The sequence below is a fragment of the Cebus imitator genome, unplaced genomic scaffold, assembly GCF_001604975.1.
Source record: "Cebus imitator isolate Cc_AM_T3 unplaced genomic scaffold, Cebus_imitator-1.0 Scaffold31, whole genome shotgun sequence".
Taxonomy (NCBI): Eukaryota; Metazoa; Chordata; class Mammalia; order Primates; family Cebidae; genus Cebus; species Cebus imitator.
Genome location: NW_016107346.1, coordinates 7,657,003 through 7,680,888, shown reverse-complemented (window position 1 = coordinate 7,680,888; position 23,886 = coordinate 7,657,003). Strand labels below are relative to the sequence as shown.

The 23,886-nt window shown below is 45.4% G+C and overlaps 1 protein-coding gene across 4 annotated transcripts in view; it reads right to left on the bottom strand.

Annotated features, from left to right (window-relative positions):
* The window catches only part of SLC23A2 (solute carrier family 23 member 2), a 139,303-nt gene extending 121,426 nt beyond the window's left edge, over window positions 1-17,877 (bottom strand). For 2 of the 4 annotated variants that reach the window (XM_017524007.2, XM_017524009.2), the window contains exon 1: window positions 17,395-17,499. The gene's annotated coding sequence lies outside the window, so the exon portion shown is untranslated. Of the gene's footprint in view, window positions 1-17,394; window positions 17,511-17,770 lie in introns of those variants that run through there. The other 2 variants (XM_037736914.1, XM_017524005.1) reach the window with 2 other exon arrangements.
* Window positions 17,878-23,886: the final 6,009 nt, after the last annotated feature.

Genomic DNA, 23,886 nt, shown 5'->3' with positions numbered 1-23,886 from the left:
GGACAACGGAGACAGCATGGTGCCTCATATATAATCCCAACACTTTGGGAAGCCCAGGTAGGAGGATCATTTGAGGCCAAGGGTTCAAGACCAGCCTGGACAACACAGAAAGACCCTGTCTCTCGGCTGGGCACAGTGGCTCACACCTGTAATCCCAGCACTTTGTGAGGCTGAGATGGACGGATTACGAGGTCAGGAGATCAAGACCATCCTGGCCAACATGATGAAACCCTGTCTCTACTAAAAATACAAAATTAGCTGGGTGTGGTGGTGCGTGCCTGTAATCCCAGATACTCAGGAGGTTGAGGCAGGAGAATTGCTTGAACCCGGGAGGCAGAGGTTGCAGTGAGCCAAGATGCCACTGTACTCCAGCCTGGGGACAGAGCTAGAATCTGGCTCAAAAAAAAAAAAGACCCTGTCTCTACAAAAAAAAATTTTTAAATATATGAAAAATATATTAAAATAGAGACAATAATATTAGAAAATCTTCAATTCCAAATTTTACTTTTCTTTTTAATTTAAAGGTGGCAGTTGGCTGTTCAAGCATATTTTAGTAGACAAGCAAATAAGAAATCTATAAAATACTTTACACAAAATCATGCTCTGACAAATTTTTATTCATCCCTAAGAAAAATGTTTCCTTTGAAACTTTAAAATTTGAAAAATTAGATTTCTAATTAGAAAATTAAACTAAGAAAAACAATCTTCAAGTAACACTTCGTTCTCCAATATAGCATAAAATAAAATTACAAGGCAAATGGGGAAAATATGTATAACATTTATTAAAGTGCTCATGTCCTGATATAAAAATAACTGCTATAAATCACCAAGAAAAAGAGACAGATACGAGACTAGAAAAACTGGCAAAAAACATGAATAAGCCAAACAAAATATACATAGCCAAAAGAATTGTTAAAAAGTGCTCAAACTCACTAGGTATCAAAGAAAAGCAAAATAAACATGATGATTTCATTCTCCACTCAAATTGGCAAAAAAAGAAAAAAAATTTTTTTTTGAGATGGAGTTCGGCTCTTGTTGCCCAGGCTGGAGTGCAATAGAGTGATTCTCAGCTCACTGCAACCTCCACCTCCCAGGTTCAAGAGATTCTCCAGCCACAGCCACCCTAGTAACTAAGATTACAGACACCCGCTACCACACCCAGCTAATTTTTTATATTTTTAGTAGAAAGAATGTTTTAATATGGCAGTACCTCCCAGTGTGTTAACCTGAATGCAGAGGTCTCTAGGATGTATGTTACATTTGTGTTAAAGCCTTAAAAATGCAAACGATGCACTTTGTGAGGCCAAGGTGGGCCAATGTGGGCAGATCATGAAGTCAGGAGTTCCAGACCAGTTTGGCCAACATAGTGAAAGCCTGTCTCTACTAAAAATACAAAAAGTTATCTGGGTGTGGTGGTCTATGCCTGTAATCCCAGCTCCTCAGGAGGCTGAGGCAGGAGAATCAAGTGAATCCAGGAGGCAGAGGTTGTAGTGAGCCGAGATCATGCTATTGCACTCCAGCCCAGGCAACAGTGTAAGACTGACTCAAAAAAAAAAAAAAAAAAAAGAAATGCAAATGATATCCCAACAGTTTAAATAATCGGGAAAATGCATACAAATTTATGTGCAATGCTGTTCACCTACTGTATTATGTCCACCACGGCAGAAAATGACTCATAAGCTAAATAACAGAAGGATTTGTCAAATAAAATATGATATATTCAGTACAAATTAGCTGCGAATAACGTTTTAAAGGACTATTTAATTAGTCACGTCTAAGATGCATTGCTAAGTAAAAAACCGGCTTAAACAACCTTCATATAATTTCTATTTTGAAAAAAACAGTTATGTATATATGCATTTTTTGGGGGACAGAGTCTAGCTCTGTTGTCCAGGCTGGAGTGCAATGGTGTGATCTCGGCTCACTGCAACCTCCACCTGCCAGGTTCAAGGGATTCTCCCGCCTCAGCTTCCTGAGTAGGTGGGTGAGATTATAAACACGTGCCACCACACACAACTAATTTTTGTCTTTAGTAGAGATATGGGGTTTCACCATGTTGCCCAAGCTGGTTTCAAACTCCCAACCTCAGGCCTCCCAAAGTGCTGGGATTACAGGCGTGAGCCACCACATCCCACCACATTTTACTTTCAAAATAACCAGATAAAAGAATATTCAATGAGTAAAATAACCTAATGTATAAGCATTCCACCACAATCCTAATATTCCTTAATCTAAGACACTAGTCCAGATATTTTTCCAGTAATTCTGACCAATAGCTTCATATACTTCAACAGTAATTCTAACCAATAGATTTAGTGCTCTCTATATAACAATTCCTAAAATAGCTGTGAATTTCCTACATATTCTTATCAATCAATTTCCTATTGCAAAAGGGCAGACACAAAAATTCCTGAGAAAGGACAGATGACCTCCAAACATTCTGCTCTATCATTGCTCTCTATATAGACCAGGGACAACCCAATACACCCATAGGCAAGACAATAACATAATCATTTAATTTCTCAGGAGAACTGCATCACAGATCATATCACATTAAGAGAAATTGCACAAACAGACCTCTCTAATACATTTGTCATCAAAGTGACACCGAAGGATCTGTAAGTTAGCAATATGTACATTTCTATCCCAGACAACTATGAAAAGGCTTTAAAAGCATTATAAATATCTGAATTTTAAGTTTATTTATAGCAATGGTGCTCAGCGCTGACTGTAGCCTGGAATCACCTGGAAATGCTCAGGCTGAATTCATCAACTGCAGCCAGTCTCATGGATGTGTCCAGGCATCAGTAGTTTTTTAAAGTTTCCCAGATGATTGCAATTTGCTGTCAAGGTTGAGGACCACTGACATGAAGCATATTTTTCAAGCAATAGATAATGAATGGTCCATGAGAATGAGTACTCAAATCAGTGCCTGGGGTCAGCAATTTCTTAATTTAAAAAAAATGGCATTAATTAGACTAGACTAGAAGAAATTATCATAATGCACTGCTCCTCATGCAGATAAATAATGTCTCAAGAAATTTTTCAGTTAAAAATATGTAATTCTTGGCAATACTACCCAAACTGATCTTCAGATTCAATGCAATCACTCTCAAAATCCCATCTGCCTTTTTGGCAAAAATTGACAAGCCGATCCTGAAATTCTTACGGAAATACACAGGACCCAGAATAGCCAAAACAATCTTGAAAAACAGCAAAATTGGAGGACTCCCACTACCCCATTTCAAAAGTAATACGAAGCTATAGTAATTAAGACAGCGTGGTATAAGTACATACAAAGATACTAAGATACAGGTAGCCATATAGATTAACAGAATACAATTGAGAATTCAGAAATAAACCTTAACATGTGATTTTCTAAATAGGATATCAGGACAATGGAATGGGTGGTGGAGTCATCCTTTAAACAAATGGTGCTGAGACAGCTGAAAGTTCATATGTAAACGAATGAAGGTAGACCCCTACCTCAAACATACAAAAATTAACTTAAAATGGATCACAGACCCAACTTTAAGAGCTAAAACTACAAAATCCTTAGAAGAAAAACGAGGGGGTAAATCTTTATGACCTTGAGTTAGGCAATGGTTTCTAAGATATGACACCAAAAGCACAAGCAACAAAAGAAAAACAGATACATGAAGACTTTATCAAAATTTTAAACTTTTTTACTGCAAAAGACACGCCAAGAAAATGAAAAAGAATCTTACAGAATGGGCAAAAATATTTGCAAATTACATACCAGGTAAAGGACTCGTGCAGAACATATTAAGAACTCTTGGCTGGGTGTGGCAGCTCATGCCTGTAATCCCTGCATTTTGGGAGGCCGAGGAGGGCAAATCACGAGGTCAGGCGTTCGAGACCAGCCTGGCCAGCATGGTGAAACCCCATCTACTAAAAATACAGAAAATTAGTTGGACATGGTGGTGAGCACCTGTAATCCCAGCTACTCAGAAGGCTGAGGCAGAAGAATTGCTTGAACCCAAAAGGCAAAGATTGCAGTGTGTTCAAGACCAGCCTGGCCAACATGGCAAAACTCTGACTCTACTAAAAACACAAAAAAATGGCCCAGGCATGGTGGTGGGTACCTGTAATCCCAGCTACTCAGGAGGTGGAGGTTGCAATGAGCCAAGATTGCACCACTGCACTCCTGCCTGGTGATAGATTGAGATTCTGTCTCAAAAAAAAAAAAAAAAAAAGGACATTTCAGAGTATACAGCATAAAAGGTTATCTGGCTGGATCCAGTGGCTCACGTCTGTAATCCCAGCAGATGCAGCAGGGGCAGGAGGATGGTTTGAGCCCAGGAATTCAAGACTAGCCTGGGCAACACAGCAAGATTCCTTTAGCCACAAAAAGAAAAAACAAAGGTTATATGGTGTGGTATGAAACTTTTCTTTTTTTTTGGGTGAGATAGAGTCTTGCTCTGTTGCCCAGACTGGAGTGCAGTGGCACAATCTCACCTCACTACAACCTCCATCTCCCAGGTTCATATCTCAGCATCTGGAGTAGCTGGGATTACAGGCGCAGACCACCATCCATGCCCGGCTAATTTTTGGTATTTTTAGTAGAGATGGGGTTTCACCATGTTGCCTAGGTTGGTCTCGAACTCCTGAACCCAGGCAATTCACCTACCTCAGCCTCCCAAAGTGCTAGGATTACAGGCGTGAGCCACCACGCCCAGCCATTAAGCTTTATTTTTTTTTTCTTTTTGAGACGACTGCCCCTCTGTTGCCCAGGCTGGAGTGCAGTGGTGCGATCTTGGCTCACTGCAACCTCTGCCTCCCGCATTCAAGCTATTCTCTTGCCTCAGCCTCCTGAGTAGTTGGGATTATGGGTGCCCACTACCACGTCCAACTAATTTTTGGATTTTTAGTAACGATGGGGTTGCACCATGTTGGCCAAACTGGTCTCAAACTCCTGGCCTCAAGTGATCAACCCACCTTGGCCTCACAAACTTCTGGGATTACATACATAAGCCACTGTGCCTGGCCTTGAAACTTTTGTCTGAGATACACACACACACACACACACACACACACACACACACACACACACACAGAGAGAGAGAGAGAGAGATATGAATATAAATAGAGAAGTGGGTCAGTCAAAACAAAAAGTCTGGAAAATATATTTTAGCAGTTGACAGACGACCAGTCTGACTAACGTGGTGAAACCCGTCTCTACTAAATACAAAAAAATTAGCCAGGCATGATGGCAGATGCCTATAATCTGAGCTACTCAGGAGGCTTAGACAGGAGAATTGCTTCTACCTGGAGGCGGAGGTTGCAGTGAGCCGAGATGTCACCATTGCACTCCAGCCTGGGTAACAAGAGTGAAACTCCATCTCAAAAGAAAAGAAATAAAACAGTAAGTGTGAGATCTCAGAGTCAAAAAGAGAAATTGAAAAAAAGCTGAAGTCACTTTGAAGCATCATTGTAGACTGAAACTAAACACCAGAAAAAGTATATTTGACACTGGTGTCTATTTTGGCAAGTCAAGTAATAAGTTTCCCTCCTCTATCCCCCTCTCAGGGCTCAGAGGAGCTTCCTACTCCCACTAAATTCAGGCTCCTTCTGGTGAGGTCTACTGCAGATCATGCAAGGAGCTCCGGAGGGAAGGATGCACCATCACTGGAAATGGGGACTGCAGGGCTGCAGGTGGGCAGCCTGGACTTGCAGGCCCCAGACTCAAACTAGTGGTACGGAAGCAAGTGCAAAAAGAACTCAAACAGAAGCTAAGGGTCAACTGGAGGAAAGAAAGAAGAAGAAACAGAATCTATATTGCTAACTTATTCAGTTTATCTTTGCGTGAATGAAAGAATAAAGGAGGGCCGGGTGCGGTGGCTCATGCCTGTAATCCTAGCACTTTGGGAGGCTGTAGCAGTGAGCCGAGATCGTGCCACTGCACTCCAGCCTGGGCAACAAAAGCAAAAACCTCCATCTCAAAAAATAAATAAATAAATAAATAAAATAAAGGAAGAGGAACAAAAACCCATCAAACTTCTCTGAGGCAGAGAACATTTTCAAAGAGTACAGGTCAGGATCTCTGACGCAGAAGATGCGAGCAGCTGTACAGTCCAACAGCCTGGGCTAAAACAGAAGCCCTGGGGACAAACCTGAAGAAAGATCACTCGTGAAATTCCTTGCAGCAAGAAATCTGAGGTCAACTTCAAATCAGCAGGGAAACAAAAATTTAGAGAATCATCACTATCAGGGAGAGACTACCAAGAATATTTGTAAGGATTCCAGGGGTCAATGTCAAGATGCTGAGCTTTGTTCCCTAAAAAAAAAAAATACTATGTATGAGACTGTAATTAGGACACATACTGAATACCTCTAAAGACTATTTACAACACTGCATTCCAGTAAAAATTGAAAACAAGAACTATGGGGCCAGGCGCGGCGGCTCATGCCTGTAATCCCAGCTCTTTGGGAGGCTGAGGCAGGCGGATCACCTGAGGTCAGGAGTTCGAGACCAGCCTGACCAACATGGAGAAACCCTGTCTCTACTAAAGTACAAAATTAGCTGGGCATAGTGGTACATGCCTGTAGGCCCAGCTACTCAGGAGGCTGAGGCAGGAGAATCACTTCAACCCGGGAGGCAAAGGTTGCAGCGAGCCAAAATCAACCCACGGCAGTCCAGCCTGGGCGACAGAGCAACGCTCCGTCTCAAAGAGCAAACAAACAAAAAAAAAAAGAACAGAGATTGGTTTAATATAGCAGAAATATGGTGCTATTACATTTTCCTCACATACACACCAAAGGACTCCATTTCCTAGCCCCCCTGCACCTAAAATAAAGCCAACAGACCATGGAAGAAAATACTAATAATTGCAAGTTTGGCCCATGAAAAAAACTTCCATGTACAAAATTACATGGCAAACTTACAGGTCACACCTTCTTGTCAGTTGTGACAAAACAGAAGGAACTAGATCCCCAAGTTACCACCTGGAAGAGAACCATCTAGAAAAGTGTGGGCAAGAAATAAATGTTTACTTTGTCAGGCCACAGATTTTGACTATCATTACCTACCCTGACTAACACAAGTGGTCAGTTACAAAACATACAGACTAGTCGCATGCAGTGGCTCATGCCCATAATCCCAGCACTTTGTGAGGCCAAGGCAGAGGATCGAGTTGAAGACCAGCCAGGGCAACACAGCAAGATTCTACCTCTTTTTTTTTTTTTTTGAGGCAGAGTCTCACCCAGGCTGAAGTACAGTGGCTCCATCTCTACTCACTGCACTGAAACCTCCACTTCCTGGGTTCAACTGATTCTCGTGCCTCAGCCTCCTGAGTAGCTGGGACTATAGGTGTGTACCACCACACCTGGCTAATTTTTGTATTGTTTTTTAGTAGAGACACAGTTTCACAATGTTGGCCAGGCTGGTCTCGAACTCCTGGCCTCAGTGACCTGCCCGCCTTGGCCTCCCAAAGTGCTGGGATTACAGGTGTGAGCCTCCATCTCTATCTTATTAAAAACAAGGCCTGGCGTCCTGGCTCCCACGTGTAATCCCAGCACTTTGGGAGACCGAGGCAGGTGGATCACCAGAGGTCAAGAGTTCAAGACCAGCCTGAACAACACAGTGAAACCCTGTATCTACTAAAAACACAAAATTAGCCAAGCATGGTGGCACATGCCTGTAATTCCAGCTACTTAGGAGGCTGAGGCAAGAGAATCACTTGAACCCAGGAGATGGAGGTTGCAGTGAGCTGAGATCGCATCACTGCATTCCAGCCTGGGCAACAAGAGCAAATACACACACACACACACACACACACACACACACACACACACACACGATATAGACTGCAAGCAGTATATTTGCTTTGTATCTGCTCTGTACCAGTCAGGTAACCGAGGGTAAGAAGGAGGTATGAGGGGAGATAATCACATTCTAAATACCAAATATTTTATTTATTTGTTTTTGAGCAGGGTCTTCCTCCTCTGCCCAGGCTGGAGTGCAGTGGCACCATCACAAATCACTGCAGCCTTGAACTCCGGGGTTTGAGTTCTCTTCCCACATCAGCCTCCCAGGTAGGTGGGACCACAGGTATGCACACCACCACGCCAGGCTAATTTTTTTTTTTTTTTTTTTTGAGACAGAGTCCTGCTCTGTCGCCCAGGCTAGAGTGCAGTGTGATTGCCGCTCACCACAACCTCCACCTTCTGGGTTCAAGCGATCCTCCTGCCTCAGCCTCCAGAGTAGCTGGGATTACAGGCATGCACCACCACACCTGGCTAATTTTTTGCATTTTTATTAGACATTGGGTTTCACCATATTGGCCAGGCTGGTCTCAAACTGACCTCGTGATCCGCCCGCCTCGGCCTCCCAAAGTGCTGGGATTACAGGCATGAGCCACTGAGGCTAATTTTTAAGAATTTTTGCAGAGATGAGGTCTCACTATGTTGCCCAAACTGGTCTTAGCCTCCTGACCTCAACCAATCCTTCCACGTCAGCTTCCCAAAGTACTTGGATTATAGGCATGAGCTACCATGTCCAGTTCAGCAAATATTTTAAAATAAAGAATAAGTAATCTATAGACCATATGTTAGAAAAAATCTAGAGACACTGACTTGTTCTGTTCATGGGTAGAACAAGTCAATATTATAAAGATGACAAGTCTTCCCAAATTAACTTACGTATTTAATGAAATTTCCCATTAAAAGTATTTTGACACCCTGGCCAACTTGGTGAAACCCCATCTCTAGAAAGAAAACAAAAATTAGGCACGTGTCTGTAATCCAGGCTACTCGGGGGTCTGAGGTAGGAGAATCGCTTGAACCCAGAAGGCAGAGGTTGCACTGGGCCAAGATCGCACCACAGCACTCCACCCTGGGCAACAGAGCAAGACTCCGTATCAGGAGGAAGAAAAAGTATTTTGAAACGCTAAATTGAAAAACACTGGAGTAAACACTGAGCATAGGCACTACCAGATAATAAACCCTACTATAAAGTGATTATAATGACTAAAATAGTAAGGTCTTGGCAAAACAGCAGACAGATAAACTGAATAAAACAGCAGATCCAAGGATTCAGCATATGATTAAGGTGGGGTTTTTTTAGTTAATAAGGATGAATTAACAGATAGCACCCAAAAAATATAAACTAGAGAGGACAAATAATTCTTATTTGATACCACACTCCAAAACAAATATCAGACTAATTACATTATAGCCAATATATTTTTTTCAAGAACTAAGAGAAAATATGGGTGAATATTTATAAAGTCTTGGGATAAAGAAGCCATGGGAAAGAAAAAAAGATTGACAGATTTAACTTCAAGGCATAGGAAAAAATATTTGTGAAGTGGTACAAAACAATGCAAATCTTGAGTATTACTAATTCAAAAATCCAAAATTTGAAATGCTCTAAAATTCAGTCATTTTCTGAGTGCCAACAAGACACTCAAAAGAAAATGCTCGCTGAAGCATTCTGAATTTCAGCTTAACAAATTAGGAATGCTCAACTGGTAAGTTTATTGCAAATATGCCAAAAAAACAAAAACAAAAACAAAAACAAAAACAAAAAAAAACCCAAAATCCAAAACACTTTCTAGATAAGGGATACTCAACCTGTACGTGTTTCTCAAGCAGGTAAAGATCAAAAACAACATGTCTAGTAGCATCAGCTTTACTCAAAGAATATGGAAGAAAATGTTTTATATTAAAATAAGCACTGATGTTTCTGAAACAGAATGAAAAATTCACATTAAATTTAGATAAAACAGAAGAGACTTAAAAGAAGTATCATGCTTGTTATATTCCCAGCACTTTTAAATATGCATACATTCCTCCATATCATACATCTGTGGAATAATTTGTGAACCAATGTCTATAAATATAAATATCAAAAAAGCTCTTGATAAGAAATATATGAACTTGGGGGCTGGGCACAGTGGTTCACGCCTGTAATCCCAGCACTTTGGGAGGCCAAGGCAGGTGGATCAGGAGGTCAAGAGATCAAGACCATCCTGGCCAATGTGGTGAAACCCCGTCTCTACTAAAAATACTAAAATTAGCTGGGCATGGTGGCACGTGCCTGTGGTCCCAGCTACTCGGGAGACTGAGGCAGGAGAATTGCTCGAACCCAGGAGGTGGAGGTTGCAGTGAGCTGAGATGGTGCCACTGTGTCCAGCCTGGTGACAGATCGAGACTTGGTCTCAAAAAAAAAAAAAGAAATTTTGTTGGCCAGGCACGGTGGCTCACTCCTGTAATCCCAACACTCGGGAGGCTGAGGCGGGTGGATCACCTGACGTCAGGAGTTGGAGACCAGCCCCTGTCTCTACTAAAAATACGAAAAAATAGCTGGGCATGGTTGCGGGCGCCTGTAATCCCAGCTACCTGGGAGGCTGAGGCAGGAGAATCACTTGAACCTGGGAGGTGGAGATTGCAGTGAGCCAAGATCAGGCCATTGCACTCCAGCCTGGGCAACAAGAGTGAAACTCCATCTCAAAAAGAAAAAAGAAATTGTGTTTCCTCTGTGAAGACCAAGGACACAGCAGTGCTTTTGGTCTGAAGTAGGGTGGAGAAGACCCTCAGAGTCACAAAGCCAAGATCTCTGAGATGAAATGATGGTCCAGAATGAAAAAACTTATTCAAACTTAATTAAATGGAGCTGGGGTTATGTATATAGTCACTCAAACAAAGGAAAGCCAGTAGGGAAAAAAAACTGTGTGAGCGTTGAGGTGGTGGGTAGAAGATTCCTACAGGAACAAACAGGAATTGACAGAAGGAATTCAAGCTGGGGTGCATAAAGGCAAACACTGTAGCCAGGAAAGAACAGCAGGCAAACAAGGCAAGAGCGAGAGCAGACGGTCCTGCTCCTATTCAGCCTCCTCCCAGTGCACCCTTTACTCCACCCCAGAATTTTCTAGAATACACATCTAAACAAGTCACTCCCCTCTGGGAATCTCCCTGTGGCTTTCCAGACAAAGATTTAGGCCCCATAAATACAGTGTCGAAGGACCTCTCCACCTGACTCCCATCACATCCTCAGCATCCTTCCAACTGTCCTGACTCAGTCACCCTCCTCTCCCAGTCACATGCCTCTCCCGCTCCACCCTTTGCTTACACTGACCCTTCCATCTAGCCCAACCCTGCTTTCTATCCCAAGTCCCGGAAAGTCACCCTGGAACACAGACAAAGCATGACTAGAGCCTAACTTCAAGCTTGGCAACTGACCAACCTAGGGTCAAATCTTAACTCTACTTGGCAGTGCTAAGACCCTAGAGAAGGAGCTGCCCTCCTGCCACACCTCAGCATCCTCAGCTGTAAGATGGAAAACGTTAGTACCCAGACCACAGGGCTGCCGAGACGTGAGAGAACACATGAGTGCTGGGCAGACCTCCTTGGCACTCAACTGACACTGGCTTCTCTGCCCCTCTTTTATACTAACAGGGACCTAGAAACCCTGAGTTTCAGACAAGAGCTGGGAATAGTGCCCTACCGTGGTTTAATGGAACAGAATTCAAGACCCAGGAATTAACTTACAGAAGTTACCCAAGCCTTCATCAATGAAGTGAAGGACCAGAAGCCACCTTGCCTGCCAGCTGCTAGAACTAGCAATAGTAACCTCAAGTGACCAACACATAATTGATATCTATGGGCACCATCACTGTTTCACTGGCCCTATCACATGGGGCTGTCTTGTCTTTCTAGGGTCCCTTCTATTGCTTGGAGAAGGTCCAACACAGAAGTGCACGTTATCAAACTGCACTCCCCGTTCAACTTAGAAGATGGAGAGATTCAACTCTGTAAGAGTTACACACATAGATAGGTGACCTCCACCAGATGCTCAATGAGACAATGCCTTTGGAAGGCTGCTTTGGGCAAAACTCATGAGTGGGCCAGGCATAGTGGCTCACGCCTGTAATCCCAGCACTTTGGGAGGCCAAGATGGGTGGACCACAAAGAGTTCCAGACCAGCCTGGCCAATAGGGTGAAACCCCGTCTCTACTAAAAATACAAAAATTAATCAGCCATGGTGGTGTGCACCTGTAGTCCCAGCTACTCGGGAAGCTGAGACAGGAGAATCGCTTGAACCCAGGAGGGAGAGGTTGCAGCAAGCTGAGATCACACCACTGCACTACAGCCTGGGTGACAGAGTGAGACTCCATCTCAAAAAAAAAAAACCAACTCATGAGTGAAGATTTCCTGATCACTGACCAGAGAAAGCCACTCTCCTTTAATGGTGTAATTTCCATAGAGAGCCTTAGAGATGCCTAGATCTCACATACTTGGCTGAGGTCAAAGTCCAGAATTAAGACAAAGAACAATGAGAAGCTCCCAAGATTTGTATCTCCATTGAGGATGACCTCCTCCAAAAATCTCCACCCTTGCTTTTCTGCTGCATTTGGGTTATGTTGGGTTGGCACTACAACTTAACATGGACTAAACCAGCTCCTTGGGCATCTCAGTTAATGGCCACTTTCTTTCAGGTGCTAAGACCAGAACCTCAGAGTCCTCCCCAGTTCTCTTTCTGGTTCATCAGCAAATCTCAATCTCACCTTGAAATCCCACAGGTCTCCCCTTAGCCCTGCATTGGCCATCTGGCTGGTCCCCTTGCTGTCCTGCCTTCAATCTATCTCACACAGCAATGTCCAGAGTGTGCTTGCTAAAAGCTAGATCAGTCCACCTCCCTTCTTTACCCCAAAACCCTCCAATGGCTCCCACCACTCTCAAGGAAAAATCTACAGGCCTTACAATAGCCCACGTGGCCTTACATCCAACCAGCATGGTTACTCTGACCTCAAAACCAAATTCTCCTCTCCTCCTGCCTTAGGGCCTTTGCATCTGCTGTTTCCTCCCCTCAGAATGATCTTTCCCCCAGATCTCCACATGCCTCACTCCCTTGATAGCTTAGTCAGAGATGACTCAAGCCTTCTGCTATGAACTCAATTGTATCCCGCACCCCCATAGGTTGAAGCCCTACCCCCACAAAGTAGCTGTATTTAGAGATACAGCCTTTAGGAGATAACTGAGTTTAAATGAGTTCTTAAGGATGGGGCCTTGATCCAATAGGACTTTTTTTTGTTGTTAAGATGGAGTCTCAGTCTGTTGCCAGGGAGGAGTGCAGTGGTGCAATTTCGGCTCACTGCAACCTCCACCTCCCAGGTTCAAGTGATTCTCCTGCCTCAGCCTCCTGAGTAGCTGGGACTACAGGCATGTGCCACCATGCCCAGCTAATTTTTTGTATTTTAGTAGAGACAGGGTTTCACCATATTTGTCAGGATGATCTCGATCTGCTAACCTGACCTTGTGATCCGCCCACTTCGGCCTCCCAAAGTGCTGGAATTACAGGTGTGAGCCACGTCGACCAACCAGGACTTTTTTCTCAAAAACAAAATCTAGCTTTGCCACCTAGGCTGGTGTGCAGTGGTGCAATCATGGCTCACTGCAGCCTCAACCTCCTGGGCTCAAGCAATCCTCCCACCTCAGCCTCCTGAGTAGCTAGGACTATAGGCACGGGCCACCATGTCCAGCGAATTTTTTTTTTTTTTATAGAGACAGAGTCTCACAATGTTGCCCATACTGGTCTCAAATGATCCTTCCTCTAGAAGTGCTGGGATTACAGGTGTGACCAACAGTGCCTGAACAGAAGGAGATAAATGGCACTGAAAAAAGACCATGTGAGAACTCATCAAGAAGACAGCCACAGAACAAGCCAGGAAGAAAGCCCTCACCAGAAACTAACAAGGCCAGAAACTTGACCTTGGACTTCCCAGACTCCAGAATTGTAAAAAATAAATTTCCGTTGTTTAAGCCACCTACACTATGCTATTTTTGTTATGGCAGTGTTAGCAGACTAATATACCTTCCTCCCTGTCTACCCTTCCAAAAATATAAACTCCCATCCCCACTTAATCCCCTGAGCCTTGCCAGATTCTTCATAGCACCAGGTCTCATTGTCCACCTCCCCATACTGTGGGCTCCATGTGGGCTGACAGTCTCCCTGCGGCATCCCAAGCACCAAGAATATTAGGCATTCAAATGATGTAATAAATGTATGAAAGGCCCATGAAAGGTGCAAGCTGAAAGCAGACCTCAATTACAGGAGAGCCAAGAACCTAGAACCTGTGACGAAATAAGAGGTTCGAAATAGCAAAGCCAGAGAAAAAATGAGAAGAACGGTACAGAGGACACAAAGGGCTCGTTTCAACCCAGAGGCTGCAGCGCACAGCTTAACCTGGAGAAGGATGGTTCCCTACCGAAAGAATAAAAGCAAGCCCAGAGAACAACTGGAGGAATAGCAGGGCATAAAAATGAATTAATGAGGTTACTGGGCACTGGGAACCAACAGACTGGTGTGCGGGAGTTTTATGGGCAAGGCCAGGAAACAGGTCAGGGAAGGACTGTAAGATGTTTAAGTTAAAAAAGGCTAAGAGGTTTCATCATCTATCCACTTAAAATCAATTAATAATAATAAAAAAAAAAAAGCCTAAGAGGATTAAATAAAAATACGTTTTTAAAAAGCTTCAATTTACATGTACAAAGCACTGCATAATTTCAAATTATTACTGCTTTTTTGAGTAGACAGTCTCACTCTGCTGCCCAGGCTGGAATGCAGTGGCTCAATCTCAGCTCACTGCAACCTCCACCTCCCAGGTTCAAGCAATTCTCCTGCCTCAGCCTCCTGCATGGCTGAAATTACAAGCACGCACCACCTAATTTTTGTATTTTTACTAGAGACAGGGTTTCACCATGGTGGCCAGGCTGGTCTCAAACTTCTGAGCTCAAGTGATCTGGCCACCTCAGCCTCCCAAAATGCTGGGATTACAGGCATGAGCTACCACGCCCAGCCCCGGCCTCCCGCTTTTAATTACCTTAACCAAAATGGGAAAATCCCTCAAGCTACCAGTGGTACTAGGAAACAGGTCTCCAAAGAGATCCCTGGTTTGTCTTTAGAGACACTGAACAGGATAGCAATAGCCAACTCAGGATTTCAAACACCCCACAAACTAGACCTTACACTGTGTGAGGGCAGAAGGCAGAGTTTATTCAACAAGTATTTGTCCAGCAGCACCTGGCCACCAAGTGGATGGACGAATGGGCAGAGGTAGATGGACAGAGTACTCGATGGGTGGCTACATGTGCTTGCCTGCCCCTGGGACACATGACTCATTTCTGCAATGCTACATCCACTGGAGTTTGCTACATAAATGAGATACGTAGTATGGTATGAAACCTACCAAAACCATCTACATTTTTCTAGCCAGGTACTTTTTTTTTTTAAGCTGGCCACCACACTTAGCTATGTTTTTTTATAGAAACAGGAGTCTTGCTATGTTGTCTAGCCTGGTCTCAAACTCCTGGCCTGAAACAATACTCCCACCTCAGCCTCCCAAAGTGCTGGGATTACAGGTGTGAACCACAACACCTGGCCCAGGTACTTTAATAAGCTTTTTTTTTTTTTTCGAGACCGAGTTTCACTCTTGTTGCCCATTCTGGAGTACAACGGCACGATCTTGGCTCACTGCAACCTCTGCCTCCCAGGTTCAAGCTATTCTCCTGCCTCAGCCTACCAAGTAGCTGGGATTACAGGCATGCACCACCACGCCCTGCTAATTTTGTATTTTTAGAAGAGATGGGGGTTTCTCCATGTTGATCAGTCTGGTCTCGAACTCCAAACTCCCAACCTCAGGTGACCCGCCTGCCTCAGCCTCCCAAAGTGCTGGGATTACAGGCATGAGGCACCTCGCCCAGCCAATAAGCATTTTTTAAACACATCAACAGATGTTTACACTTAATTGACTTAATTGACCATGCCACAGAGAATAGAGATAAAAACTGTCAAAATAAAAAGTTCCTGAAATACCTATTTTCTTAAAAAATCACCCTCCACTCTAAGCAAAGACACCAAAGACAAATGCCTTGGTATTAAAAGAAAGAAGTTAGCTGTTCTTTTGGCAAAGGAAATAGCCTAGAAAGCAGATACCTCATGCTAAGGATGTCACGTGGAACAGGCTGGACACACCTGCCGCCTCCCTTTAACTAGCAGGTGTGCCATGAGGGCTTACACTGGGCACACCCATGGGTGCCCAAAAGCTATTAAATTTGGGATGAATGAAAAGAGAACAGTAGCAATACATTCATAAGTGACCCTGATCGAGCCAACCATAACCCAGCAAAGAATTCTGAATTTTTGAGCTGAAAGGACCCTTTATAAATTTCACCAGGTTCAAACACTTTCAGGGCAGGCAGGCAACGTCACTTGCAAAGGTGAAAAGGCAGGTGCAGACAACCAGAAATGGTGAGGCCGGAACCCGACAGCATTCAAATACAAAACAAAAAATAAAAATGCTCCAGCCACCCCGATTCCAGCCTTTTGCTTCTGAGAGGAGGAAACCGACAGAGGGAGGTCACATGGCCAATTAGTGACAGCTCAAACCAGACTGTCTCCGGACTCCCGGTCCCATGTCCCCGCACATCCCGGGCCTTCTCTGCGCGCAGATGACCCAATTGTCAGCAGGGACTGCATCTTCCCCCGCCCGTCTCCCAGCACTGCAAGAATAAAAGTAGCACCTACTACAAACGCCGCAGACCCGGAAAGCCCTTATAGGTGACTTTCTTCCACCTGCAGTTGCCCTCATTTACCCTTTGCTCTGACAATCGATCATTTCCCATCAGTCACGTTTAAATCCCCAGCCTGAAGGCCGAGATTATCAGCTACCCACCCAAACGGGACATCTAGGACCAAATGAAGGAGAAAATCCTGCCTGCCCCTTAAAGTAGTCACACTCGAAATGTCATTCTTTTTCCCCCGAAAGGTGGCGACCAGGGGGACCCGCGACCCCCGGGGAACAGGCCAGAAAGGCCCGGGGGTCGGAGCAGCTGCTTCTAAAATTACTTGGCGCAGCCTTTGTAGAAGGGAAGAAAGCAAGAATGTAAAAGGCACCTTCTTGCCGCCCCTCCTGATGCCCCTGAATTACAGGGGACGAGACGATGCCCGCGCGCAGCACCTGGGGAGGGGCGAGGGAAGCGACCCCAGGACGCGCGGGCGCAGAGCCCGGGAGGAGGCGGCGGCGGCCAGTGGGGTGCTGTGGTAGCCCCATTCGCCTCCCCGCTGCGCGGCCTAAGGGCCCGAGCGCTGTGGCTGCCGCGGCGGGCAGGGGTGGGTACCCCGAGGGCCCGGCCCGGCCGGCGGGGCGGCAGGAGCTGAGGGCATCTCGGGCCCCCGGGCCAGGGTGGCCGGCAAACGCAGAGTCCCAGGAGACGGGTCGGAGTGGGGGCGCGCAGGCCGCGCCGCGGGGCCGGTGGGTGACAGCGCGCGGGGGCCGTGCCAGGCCGGCCTCGTGGGCGCGGCGGGCACCTCGCGTCTTGGCCGGCATGTGCGTCCCGAGGGCCGGGCAGGGGACGCGGCGGCCCGGCTCTCACCTGGCTGCAGCTCGCGTGGTTCCTGTCCTACCGCCGCGCCTCGGCGCCGCAGTGCCAGCTGCCGCCGCCGTCTCCGGTCCCCGCCACAGCCGCCTGCAAAATGGCGCCGCGGAGGGGCGGGTCGGGGGCGGGGAGCCGCGGAGCCGCCCGCCCCCGCGCGGGCCTGGGGCCCACCTCCCTCCCCGCCCCCGACCCCTGCCCTCGGGCCTCCCCCGGGGGAGGGGCTGCCCCTGGCACGCGGCAGCGCCCCCCGGAACGTCCTGGGCGTCACACCCAGCCGTCCGGTTCCCGTTCCTTTCATTTCCCTCCCCTGCGCAGAAAGATCGCCCCCCTCCGCGACCCTTCCCTTCAGTCACACCTGCTCCTGGGGACCCACCTGGCAAGCAGAGCGCTCGTCCCTGAGTGTCCCGGTCCGGGCCCCGCCTTTTTACCCTGCCTGCCACCGAGCCCTGTCCTTGCTCGAGCATGATAACCAGGCAGTTTGTGGTGCACTGGGCTCAGTGGGTTGGATGTTTTAAAACAATTTCAGCTCTTCTTCAGTTGTTAGGTTTTTTAACTTAACTGGAGAAGTAGTCCTCTTTACGTCATGCAGAGATGGTACCACAGACTAAGGCTTTTCAGACTTGAATTCCTTGGGAGTCGTGTTAGGCTAGGGGCGGATTCACATTCAGTGGCTCTGAGGCGCAGCTCAAAAGTCTGCACTTCTAAAATGACCCCAGGCGATGCCCCCGGGTGAGGTTCTTGGACCGCTGAGCGGAAAGGCCAAGTGTAAATCCCTGGCCTCGGTCTTCAGCGCTGGGCAGCCTCACTTGAGGACTTCATTAAGATGCAGATGGCTGGGCCCCACCCCCAGAGTTGCTGAGGCTGTAGGTCTGGCGTGAGGGTCCAGAATCTGCGTTTCTGGCAAGTTCCCAGGTGAAGCTGATGCTGCTGGTCCGGGGACCACAGGTATGGAGCCACTGCTGAAATCTGAATTCATTTTTTAAAACGTTCTAGTAATTAGTACTTTTTTAATACCTTCCATCTTGAAACCATTGGCATAGTTGCTTTACTAACCGAATTATAATTTACCAGTTCCCGGGCAACTCTTGCGAAACAGAATTGTGGACAGTGTCTGACCTCGTGGAGAGAAATTGATTTTATAATCAGAATTATTTGTGTGTTTTACACAACAGTTTTGGAAACTGACATCACACATATCAATGGGGTTGGGGGGGCAGCAACTACAGGAATTTTATGAAATAGGCAAAGTGTGGTCTGTGTCTTGACAAAAACGCAGTTATTAGAGAAATAAATGGGAAGACACATTATTATTTCCTTAGATTTAATTATTTTCGAGACAGGGCCTCACTCTGTGATCCAGGTGGGAACGCAATGGCACAATCAAGGCTGCAGCGTCAACCTTCCAGGCTCACGGGATCCCCCATCTTGGCCTCCTAAGTAGCTGGGATAACAGTAGCACAGTACCATGGATGGCTAATTTTTATTTTTTGTAGAGATGGGGGTTCTCATCTCTATGTTGCCCAGGCTGGTCTCAAACTCCTGGACTCCTGGACTCAAGCAGTCCTCCCAAAATGTTGAGATTACAGGCGTGAGCCCCTGTGTCCGGCCCAATAACAGTATTTTTTTTTTTTTCTAAAGATGGAGTTTCACCATGACTGCCAGGCTGGTTTTTGTTTTTTTTTTTTTTTTGAGACGGAGTTTCGCTCTTGTTGCCAAGGCTGGAGTGCAATGGCGTGATCTCGGCTCACCGCAACCTCCGCCTCCTGGGTTCAGGCAATTCTCCTGCCTCAGCCTCCTGAGTAGCTGGGATTACAGGCATGCGGCTCCCTTGCCCGGTAATTTTTTGTATTTTTAGTAGAGACGGAGTTTCACCATGTTGACCAGGATGGTCTCGATCTCTTGACCTCGTGATCCACCCACCTCGGCCTCCCAAAGTGCTGGGATTACAAGCGTGAGCCACCGCGCCCGGCCTGCCAGGCTGGTTTTGAACTCCTGACCTCAGGTGACCCATTCACCTCAGCCTCCCAAAGTGCTAGGACTACAGACATTAGCCACTGCGCCCGGCATAACAGTATTTATTATTTTTTTTTTTACTTTTTTTTTTTTTTTTTTTAAAGACGGGGTTTCACCATATTGCTCAGGCTGGTCTTGAACTCCCGACCTCAGGTGATCTGCCCACCTTGGCCTCCAAAGTGCTTGGATTACAGGTGTGAGCCACCATGCCCGGCCAACAGTATTTTTTAAATATAAAGGTTGGCTGGTGGGGCACAGTGGCTCACGCCTGTAATCCCACCACTTTGGGAAGCCAAGGTGGGTAGATCACGAGGTCAGGAGTTCGAGGCCAGCCTGGCCAATATGGTGAAATTTTGTCTCTACTAAAAACACAAAAATTAGCCAGGTGTGGTGGCATGAGCCTGTAGTCCCAGCTACTCGGGAGGCTGAGGCAGAAGAATCACTTGAACCCGGGAAGCAGAGGTTGCAGTGAGCCGAAATCGCACCACTGCACTCCAGCCTGGGCAACAGACTGAGACTCCGGAAATTCCACAAGGAAGAAGGATCGACAGAACTCAGAGTCGTCCCTCTTCATGTGAGACAAATGCCTATCTGACTGCTTCCTTTGATTCCATGGAAGGCTAATCAGAAACTCAAAAGAATGCAACCTTTTGTTCTTTATCTATGACCTAGAAGCCCCCTCTCCACCTTTCCCGCCTTTCTGGATGGAAAAAAATGCACATTTCACATATATTGATTGATGTCTCATGTCTCCCTAAAATGTATAAAAACAAGCTGTACCCTGACCACCTTGGGCACATGTCGTTAGGACCTCCTGAGGCTGTGTCACGGGCGCATCTTTAACCTTGGCAAAATGAACTTTCTAAATTGACTGAGACCTGTCTCAGATATTTGAGGTTCACAATTCCTACTGGGTGACAGCAAGGGGGAAAAAAAGTGTTGGGTTGCAAAATTCAATACACACTAGAATGTCGAATGTTTTCATCTTCATCAAAGATGGAGAAAATAAAAAACAAAGATGCTGTGACTGGCACCCACAAAAAAACTCACGCATTGCCAGTAGCCGTCTTTCTACACCAGTGAGAGTGTAGAGCATATTCCAGCCAACCTTTTTATTTTTTTTTTAAATAAATAAATAAAGATCGTAGATGTGTTCTGCTTAGCAAGGAATGTGGAGTCTTCTGATTAGAAAGGAAGTTCCAAGGTCCAGAACCCTGAGCTTTTAAGTCTACCCCTTCCCATCGTCATTTCATGAACTGTGGAATCTTCAGTACAGTACCTCCCTCTCCCTCTCTAGGCATTTACCATTTTTCTCTAACCTGAAAAACCTTCCAGAGCCGTCCTGCCTTCCCTTTCTCTCCCCAATCTCCCCCTATCACCCCTCAGGCACTTCCCCTACCTGTTTTTATCACATGTCATCTGTGACCTTCTAATTGCCAAAAACAATTGCAGGTTTGCAGCCCTTCTCTTCTTTGATGGCTCTGAAACAGTCCATTGACTTCTCACTTGAAACTCTATTCTTGTGATAATACCACTTTGTCTAACTATCCATACTTCTTCCTTCCCTCTCAGTGAAGTGAGTTTCTCAGGTTCCAGTCTAAAAATGTTAATATTTCCTCCTATCTCCTTTCTCCCCTGCCCTCTCCTTCTCTAACATCTCTGAAGGTCAGCCATCTCTCTCCTCGTGGTTCCTAAGCCTCTCTCTCTAGACAAGACAGACATCTTTCTGAACTTGTAGACACACTTCCAATTGTCGCTTAATCAACCTGCCCTGAATATTCTCCAGAAATTGCAAATAATCTCTAATTTTGATGCATGATTCTCTCCCATAACATACACTGGGTTTTTTGTTTTTTGTTTTTTTTGAAATGGAGTCTCGCAGTCATCAGGCTGGAGTGCAGTGGCGTGATCTCGGCTCACTGCAACTTCTGCCTCCTGGGTTCAAGCAATTCTCCTGCCTCAGCCTACCCAGTACCTGGGACTACAGGTGCCCGCCACCATGCCCAGCTAATTTTTGTATTTTTAGTAGAGACGGGGTTTCGCTATGTTGGCATGGTCTGATCTCTGTCCCTTGTGATTCGCCCACCTCGGCCTCCCAAAGTGCTGGGATTATGGACGTGAGCCACTGAGCCGGCCCTAACCTGGTTTCTTATCTGACTTCTCTCATTTTGCTACCAGAAACTTCGAACAGGCCTGTGAGTCCTTGCCCCGAAGCCTACATGTCCACTCTGTCATCTATGGTCAAGCTGGGAAGTATTTCTGGAATTCTCTTCTCATCCAACACAGACCCTCGCTGCCTCTTTCTTGGACTGTTAACCATCAAAAAAGTTTCTCTTTGGCCTGTTGGCCCTAAGACTAATCTCCTGAATCTATCCTTGTTATCATCCCAGAACATGGAACTGATAATCTCACACCCTTTCTGAAAATCCTTCAGGGCCTCCCAGTCAAAAGGATAACTAGAGGCCAGGCACGGTGGTTCAGGCCTGTAATCCTAGCATTCTGGGAGACCAAGGCTGGAGGATCGCTTTTGCCCAGGAGTTTGAGACCACCCAGGCAACATAGGGAGACCCCATCTTTGAAAAACTAAATAAATAAGTAATGTAACAGCTAAATAAAGAATAAACAATATAGGTCCTTTCCCAGTGTGGCATTTAAGGTACTTAACCTCTTCTCTTTTTTTTGGAAATTGTACTGCGGACAAAGTGGCTTTCGTATCAGCAGATAGCTCTGACTTCCATCTTTCAAAGTTCTTACAAATATTAAATGTGTATGAAGTGTTTATTCAGTGCACGAATATGTAGGTGTTTAATGTCATTATTTTTATGTAATTATTTTTACCATTATCATCAATTAAAAAAACATCAAAATTTTCCCATTCAGTTCCTTTTCCTTTTATTTTCCAGTCATCTTTCTATTACAGCGCAGACAAGATTTTTTCCTCCTCCCTTAACTTCGCTAAACTAAATCAGCAGAATATATCAAGAACGTTTCATGACCTGGTTAATTTGATTGAAATTTCAGTCATTTCCAGGCTGCGTTATTTTTGAGAGGTAATTGTAGCTTTGGGCTATTTCATCTTCATACAGTACTTGTCAATGTTATTTTCAACATCTCTCTGGAGTCTAGACCTGGGGCAAACTTTTTCTGGAAGGAGCTAGATAATAAATGTTTTAGGTTTTGTGGGTCAAGAGGTAAAATTGATATTATGTAGGTACAGTACTAATATAATGATAGAAAACAAATTTCCACAGATTTCTTATGAATGAAATTCAAAATATAATAATGATTGAGTATAATATTTTTAAAACACAGGTCTATTAATGAAAACAATAGAATTTGGGGGGGTGAGGAAAATAAGATTTTGCTTAATTGGGATTCAAGGTTAGTCTATCTTATCAAATTGGTGGCAAATGTTCATTGGTAAAAGCCAATTTTATGTATTTATTTTGAGACGGGTCTTGCCCTGTTGCTCAGGCTGGAGTGCCGTGGTACAAGCTCGGCTCACTGCAACCTCCACCTCCCAGGTTCAGGCAGCTCTCCTGCCTCAGCCTGAAGTAGATGAGATTACAGACAAGTGTCACCATGCCTCATTAATTTTTGAATTTTTGGTAGAGACAAGGTTTTGCATGTTGCCCAGGCTGTTCTTGAACTCCTGACCTCAAGTGATCCACCTGCCTTGGCCTCCCAAAGTGCTAGGATTACAAGCTTGAGCCACCACGCCCAGCCTTGTAAAAGGCATTTTTAGATGGTACAAAAACAGGGAGTGGGCCTTAGTTTGTGGATTCCCAATCTAGATAACTCCCTAAACTATGGGTTGTCTCGTCAGGGCAATACAAGACAGATAAGACTTTTAATTTTTAATAGAGCTGATTGACTGGGCACTGTGGCTAACACCCGTAATTCTAACACTTTGGGAGGCCAAGGCAGAAGGAATGCTTGATCCCAGTTCAATATCAGCTTGAGCAAAAAGGTGAGACCCCCATCTCTATAAGGCATACAAAATAAAAAACTAGCTGAGTGTGGTGACATACACATTTAGTTCCAGCTACTTGAGGGGATGAGGCAGGAGGATTGTTTGAACCCAGCAGTTTGAGACTACAGTTGAGCTATGATGGTGTCACCATATTCCAGCATGGGTGACAGAGCAAGACCCTGTCTCAAAAAAGAAAAAAAAAAAAAAAAAACCCAAGCCAGACTCAGTGGCTCATGCCTATAATCTCAGCACTTTGGGAGGCTAAGGCAGGTGGATTGCCTGACGTCAGGAGTTTGAGACCAGATTGACTAACATGGTGAAATCCCATCTCTCCTAAAAATTCAAAAGTTAGCAGGGTGTGGTGGCACATGCCTATAATCCCAGCTACTTGGGAGACTGAGGCAGGAGAATCACTTGAACCTGGGAGGCAGAGGTTGCAGTAAGCTAAGATTGTGCCATTGCACTCCAGCCTGGGCAACAAGAGTGAAATGCCATCTCAAAAA